At 40.4% G+C, this 7,243-nt stretch overlaps 1 long non-coding RNA gene across 1 annotated transcript; it reads right to left on the bottom strand.

Moving 5' to 3' along the window:
• Positions 1-212: 212 nt before the first annotated feature.
• On the bottom strand, positions 213-2,458 carry LOC121855564. The gene is made up of 3 exons (XR_006086813.1): positions 2,284-2,458; positions 1,704-1,844; positions 213-1,421 (listed from the first exon to the last, which is right to left on the bottom strand). It is a non-coding gene; the product is annotated as an uncharacterized LOC121855564 (long non-coding RNA).
• Between the last annotated feature and the right edge of the window lie 4,785 nt (positions 2,459-7,243).

Genomic DNA, 7,243 nt, shown 5'->3' with positions numbered 1-7,243 from the left:
GTGCACCGCTAATTTTTGTTGATTTGTTAGATGATCAAATGCTAAGTGTTCAATTTCATTATTTTCTAACATGCGGTGCTAATGGCTTTATTTACGTTGTCATCAGCCGCTGTAGACGGCAGTATTAAACACATTTACCATTCCTTATGTGGGGCAATTACTAATTACTAATTCGTAAATTCATACTACAAGTTTTCATTGTCTTTATTTTTGGTTGTAGAAAAAACAAAACACAGTTTTGTAGTATTTCAGACCATTAATTTTCCTCTTAACTGTCTCCAGAAAGCAGGATATGCTGACCCAGGCAAACTTAATTTTACATTGTTTTCCGGTAGTGTGTCGCCGGGTCGCCCTAAACTCTATTCACAATAACTTATGACTCTGATCTCCCTGCAGAAAACCCTCTACAAATTTTGAGTCATCGTGTTAGATCATCAATTCGTCGTCTTTCATCAGTCCACTTTAAAACTGTCCTTCTAACTTCACTCTCGTAAACTAACACTCCCCTCCACTAAACGATCACTGATTTCTCACAAGTTGTATTGCAGTAAACAAACGAGAACATGGTTATGCCTGGTTGCGTCTCGTCTGTCGTTCAACCTCCTCTTCAGTTGCGTTGTGCTACTTTCCTGCCAGCGGTCTTCACACGTCATGCGAGCGTTTCTTATTATCTCCTTGTGTGAATCAGTTCCTTCCTCACCCACCTCTGTGTATCACCTGTTTTCGTCAGACTTCCTGTAGGAGTTTCACCCCTTGCTCGGCAGCGTCATCACTGTACGGAAATTTCTGTTCCCAGGTATTGATGCAGCAGATGCCCAGCACCATGAAGGCGACGAAGGCAAAGGGGTAGAGCAGCACCCACCCGGTCCAACGGTCCTCTGTCAGCAGGAGCACCAAGTACGCCATATAAGACAGTCCCGCCACCAGGAGTAACAGAAACAGGAGGGAGTGAAGGTTAGTCTCTGTAGCCATTCCTCTGGCATCTGCGGTCGAGGGCTGTGGCCAACGACTTAGGTTACACTATGAGTGTCAGATACTTACATCCTATCTTTTTATGATTCGTCACAGTCAACTTATTACTCACTTACAGTTTGTACCCGGACACAGTGACAGTTTCGCCTAGAAAAAAGTTACATTAATAACCTCGGTTTACGGGAGTAGATAAGGCAATATTCTGGATTTTACTTGTAATCTTGCGTACATTTAAACTATAACCTTTGACCATCATTAGCAACACTAAAGTCTTGTGATGTAACACTTAAGGAAGGTCCAAACAACCTTCCAGATCCTCGGGCGTCGCTGGAATTCCAATCCTGATTCATGGTTTGAACCATACAGAGGTTTACAGTGGGTTCTGGGCAGTTGTTCTACGGGGCCGGGACAGCTGTTCTATACTGGGGTCCGAACAGTGAGACAATCACCTGTTGAGTAATGAGATAAATACATTTCTTAATACCTAACCTCTGGCTACACCTGGTACACACCCCGACACATCCATAAAGAACAACTCTCTCCTGTTAAACCGAATATTGATTAATGCTGGAAAAAGTGAACCGTGATTTTTATGATTATTAAATGATTTTCATGAGACTCTTCCTCTCCCCCCCCCCCTAAAAATAATGCTGAGAGAGAGAGAGAGAGAGATCATCAGTTCGCTGTGAAATTGAATACCTATTATGATTATTATTGTCACCAGTCCTTACCTGTTTGATGATGGAGTCATGTACAAGGCGAGGCGTGGATTTCTCGAAGGCTCTGCCAGAGGTTCTCTACGGCGAGGCTTTGCGTACTTGTATTACCTCAGTGACAGTCTGCCGTTAATGAGGCTGCACACGTTATCTTACCTGGTGCAAAGAGATAAGGTTACAATAACCAACTACACGAGGTGTTATCAGTATTAAATATTGCGGTAGATTAATATACATAGACAGATATAGACATAGTGATGCAGTGATTAGCATAGATTTAAGTATGGGTATACATAGATAGACATTAACATAGATTTATCAGTACGTATTTATATTTGGACATAGATAAAAGGTTAGACAGACTGATTGATTGATTGAGAGAGATGTATTGATAAATGGGCAGGTGTATCATATTAAACTTTATATATCCTGTTATCTCTCATAAACTCAACACTGCTTCGATCATTTATGGGATTTTACCAAGCGAAAGATTTCATTGAGATAACTTACGTTCTCGCTCTTTCTCTGATTTATTCTACCTGTATTTCTCTTTCTCATCCACTTATAAAGAGAAAAATAAGATAGCTCAACTTACTGTGGTTCTTCCATGGGTAGTTCTCGTTTTCTAAATGATTGTTTTCGTTTTCTAAATGATGGATCTCTTTATCTAAACAATCAATACTTCTGATGGTTGACTGAGTTTTTTCCTTCCTCCCACACTGAGCTATCAACCACGACGTGAGCACGACTGAGACGCCAGTAGGACACTGCCTGCAGCTACCCACGCTGTTTATAAACCCAGGCAATGAACGCATCCCATAAGTGTTGCCAGATCAACTTTTAAAGGCATACACGTACAGCTCTTGTCAAGACACAGCACAGGAAGCTAAAAATTAACCACTGGGACCTAGACGTTTTGTAGTGGTGACAGGGTGGCAGTACATTATTTTATTGTTGACCGATTTACTTTTATTTAACCGCCCTATCTCTCGCTGTTTGGTTAGGTTAGGTTAAACCAATAAACCTTCCGACCAATAAACCTTTAATTCAATGGACTTATAAACCACAAAACCTTCATAATAATAATAATAATAATAATAATAATAATAATAAACACGTACTAAGATTCACAACACATTAACGTCCACTAAAACAGTTAAATCATGATCCAGGGCCAATTAAGTGCCGTAAATTTTAGTTGTACTCCCAGAGGTAAACATAAATATCTGTACCATTATTTCTTTAAGCGTATAAAGCCCTCGGAGGGAGAAAATGGTTGGAATTTGCCACCATTAGTTTTCGCATCATAGAAAATCGGATTTTCTATATCGGAAACTTCGCTAATTGGAGGACACACCAAGATGTTGCGCGCTCTCTCTCTGTTTTGTCTTTCTTTCTCCCTTTTCTCTCTTTCTCTCTCTCTCGCACTCTTTTCCTTTCTTTCTCCCCTTCTCTCGCTCTTTGTTTCTCTCCTCCTTTCTTTCTTTCTGTCCATGAATTAGTGGTAATGTTTTCATTCCTGTGGTTTTGTTTCAGTCAAGGTAATTTTTTTTGATGAGGGGAAGTGAAGGGGAAGGAGCTAGAGAAGAGTGGTGATGAATGAGGGAAGAGGAGAGGAGGAGGAGAGGGATGGGGAGGAGAAGAGGGATAGAGAGGAGGAGAGGGTTAGGAAGGAGGCAAGGAGGGTGTTTAAGAGTTATGGGGAACTGAGTAAAGATTAGATGGACTTGAGAGAAGAGGAAGAAGGGAATGGAGAGAATAAGGTGAGAGTAGAAGGGGAGGATGAGGTAGAAGAGGGTAGAGGAGGTTAACAAGATGAAGATTGGAGGGATGAAAGAAGGGGAGGAAGACTCGAAGTATTGAGAAAGGAGGAGAGGAAGTGGTAGGGAAGAGGAGGAAGAATGATATAGAAATGAAAGGAATGAGAAGGAATGGAAGAAAATAAAAAGAGGAGGAGGGAAATAGATGGAATGGAAAGAGGGATATGCAAAAGACAAAGGATAGAAGGAGGTCTCGAAAGGGAAGATAGTTGATAAGATTAATATAACGAGAGGTAAAGAAGACCCCGTGTGAACAAGGTGCAACAGTGGATTGACCTAACGACAGTCTAGTTAGCCAGTAAGGTGACAGAGACGAAGTGGGTAAATACATGGAGAAGTGAGACAAGTTTCCTAGGTGTAGTGGAGAAGATATTAAGTCTTGTCGTGCGTTGATACACTCCAGGTGAACCATACGTGCGTTGATACATTCCAGGTGAACCATACGTGCGTTGATACACTCCAGGTGAACCATACGTGCGTTGATACACTCCAGGTGAACCATATGCAGGTGTTGATACACTCCAGGTGAACCATACGTGTTCCATACGATACATTCCAGGTGAACCATATGTGTGTTGATACCCAGGTGAACCATACGTGCGTTGATACACATTCCAGGTGAACCATACGTGTGTTGATACACTCCAGGTGAACCATACGTGTGTTGATACGGTGAACCATACGTGTTGATACACTCCATAGGTGAACCATACGTGCGTTGATACACCCAGGTGAACCATACGTGCGTAGACATTATTCCAGGTGAACCATACGTGCGTTGATACATTCCAGGTGAACCATACGTGCAAGTTGATACACCCAGGTGAACCATACGGGCGTTGATACACTCCAGGTGAACCATACGTGCGTTGATACACTCCAGTTGAACCATACGTGCGTTGATACACTCCAGGTGAACCATACGGGCGTTGATACACTCCAGGTGAACCATACGTGCGTTGATACACTCCAGGTGAACCATACTTGCGTTGATACACTCCGGTGAACCATACGGGCGTTGACACACTCCAGGTGAACCATACGGGCGTTGATACACTCCTGTAGAAGGTGAGCGAGGGGACGTGTGAGGGCCAGATATGACCCCAGATGAGTGAGGGGACGTGTGAGGGTCCGATATGACCCCAGATGAGTGAGGGGAGCGAGCGAGAGACAACACCTCCCGGGAAAGTTAAGCGGTAGTCGGCATCCTCAACTGTGAGTGTTGGGAGCTTGCAAGAGGCTCAGTTCATCTCTGGCCGTCGCGGTAGTCGGACGTGCGAGTGGTGTGCTCTGGTGTGGGAGGGCGTGTGTATGTATGTGTCGGGGAGGGTAGTGTTAACTGCAAACGATAGTAATGGTAGTTTTTAATATTTGCCGTGTGCTGTGGTAGGTAGGGAAGGAGGGTGGGTGGTATTATTTTGTGGTTAATAGTTGTTATTGTACATATTAAGAGATATTATAGAGGTGAGGTGGGAATGAAAAACATATATTTTTTATTTAATTTTCCTGTTATCTATTCACCGTGAGGGAGTGGAGGTCTGTGACGTGATCAAAGGAGTGAAAGATTTTATAACAAGAAAGTAATAATCGTGTGACAGTTTCCGGTGTGTAAAAACATATTAGTATAATTTAATTCATCCATTCCCGAATATATATAAAAAATATCTACATATACTTAAAAAAATAATATATACAAATCTACTGTAAATATAACCGTCAATATTATTCATTAGAGACATAAAATAAAATTTCAAACAGTGATCGTAATTGACAGAAATCCACAGAGAACGAAGAACATGAAAAAATGAAAGAACAAAAAATTGAAAATGGTAAGGATGGTGGGTAAGGGTCTGGTGCAGTAAGCTATCTGAGTGGTGTTTGTAAACATTGAGTGATGCAGCGTGGAGAGTGAGTGACTAGCTTACCTCCGCCGCGTGATGTGTCCTCCCGCCCACTACACTCCCAAAATTGATGGACAAGACATGTGGAGGATAGGTGAGTGTGTTGGAGGATAGGTGAGTGTGTTGTTGTGTTTGTGTGTGTGTGTGTGTGTATGCCTGTGGGGAAACACCTGTTGTCACCCCGCCCGCCCGCCCGCCCGCCCGTTGTTGACTCGTACACCTGTTAATTGCTAATTCTACCTGTTCTTTAGAGTGTGTGTGTGTGTGTGTGTGTGTGTGTGTGTGTGTGTGTGTGTGTACTCTCCCCTCAGTGTTGATTTTAGAACTTTTCCCCGTTTATAAGCTCACGCGTTATTAGCCAACTTTAATTTAATATTATGGAATTTATTACTGTTTATTTTTTTAAGTTACCTCTATTTACTCTTATTAAGTTTATATTTAATATTTTCTTAACGTATCATTGTTTTTATCTTAGTGTTGTTTATTTACTTGTTATGTTGAGTATAATTTATATATGGCAGGTGTTTTGGGTGTTAGTCGTTACCATGACAACAAACGACCCGAATAAAAAAAATGAAAATAAAAATTCTTGTAAATTCGAAATGCAACAAAGGGTCTTAACTTTATTTTAGATTCTCTCTTATAACACCCTCCCTCCCCCCCTCCCCCCCCAAAAAAAAATAAAAACGTATATAGTTCATAAATGCGAAAACAAATAAAATTCTTTTGTTAGGGCAAAGAAAAGAGCGAAAAGGCAACAAAAATATTAAGTGATTAATAATTTTGGAATTTCTCTTGTAAATGAAAAAAGGTGATTTCTATTACGAAGCAACAACAATAACAATAACAACAATAACAACAAAACTACAGCAACAACAACAATAAGACAACAACAACAACAACAATAACAACAAAACGACAACTAGACAACAACAACAAAACAACAACAACAAAACAACAACAACAACAACAAAACAAACACCAAAAACAAAACACCATAATGATCTACTGTAAGAATTTTTTTTATTTCCTCTTATTAATAATATAATTTTTTAATATACCTGACACAGCAAAGATTTAAATAACTTTTTATTTATTTAAGTAACAAAAATGTGAAATTGCTTTACTATATACGATAAAAAAATGCTTAATTCTACCTTTTGAATTATACTTAAAAAGATCAAATTAATATGTTTTTAAATACTGAACGACTATGACTTACGTGTGTGTGTGTGTGTGTGTGTGTGTGTGTGTGTCCTTACGCCATTCACCTCCGTCTATCCAGCAGTATTTGGGAACCTGGATATTAATCGATTTGCTGATCGTGTTCTGAGGGTAGGCCCTATTGGTTAGCCAGTGCAGTCAGCTAGTTGTCCGGTCTTCATTGAATTATTCCTTGACACTGGGTCATACAGCTCGTTAACATAGGGTGTGGTTGTTGTGTTGGCGACAGCTTCTACACCTTTAACAAATTGACGCCTAGGTGTCTGTGAGAGAGAGAGAGAGAGAGAGAGAGAGAGAGAGAGAGAGAGAGAGAGAGAGAGAGAGAGAGAGAGAAAATAATGACTTGCCAACAGCTGAACAACAACATATATTTTCACTCATTACCGTCAAGAGACGTCATTTAACACGATTCCCTTATGGGCATGGCTAATTAATGTTCTGTTTAATCATTAGTATATTGAGAAGTTAAATAAATGATTCATTAATAAAAATATACTCTTAATTACATCTGACAAAGTTAACAGCATATAACGGACAGTATATAGCGGACAGTATATAGCGGACGGTATATAGTGGATTTGGGGCCTTTGGAAATAAAGAACCGTTTTCT

Source organism: Homarus americanus, unplaced genomic scaffold, assembly GCF_018991925.1.
Source record: "Homarus americanus isolate GMGI-L3 unplaced genomic scaffold, GMGI_Hamer_2.0 scaffold48406, whole genome shotgun sequence".
Lineage (NCBI taxonomy): Eukaryota > Metazoa > Arthropoda > Malacostraca > Decapoda > Nephropidae > Homarus > Homarus americanus.
The sequence above is the reverse complement of the archived record's forward strand: the minus strand, read 5'-3'. Positions and strand labels throughout refer to the sequence as shown.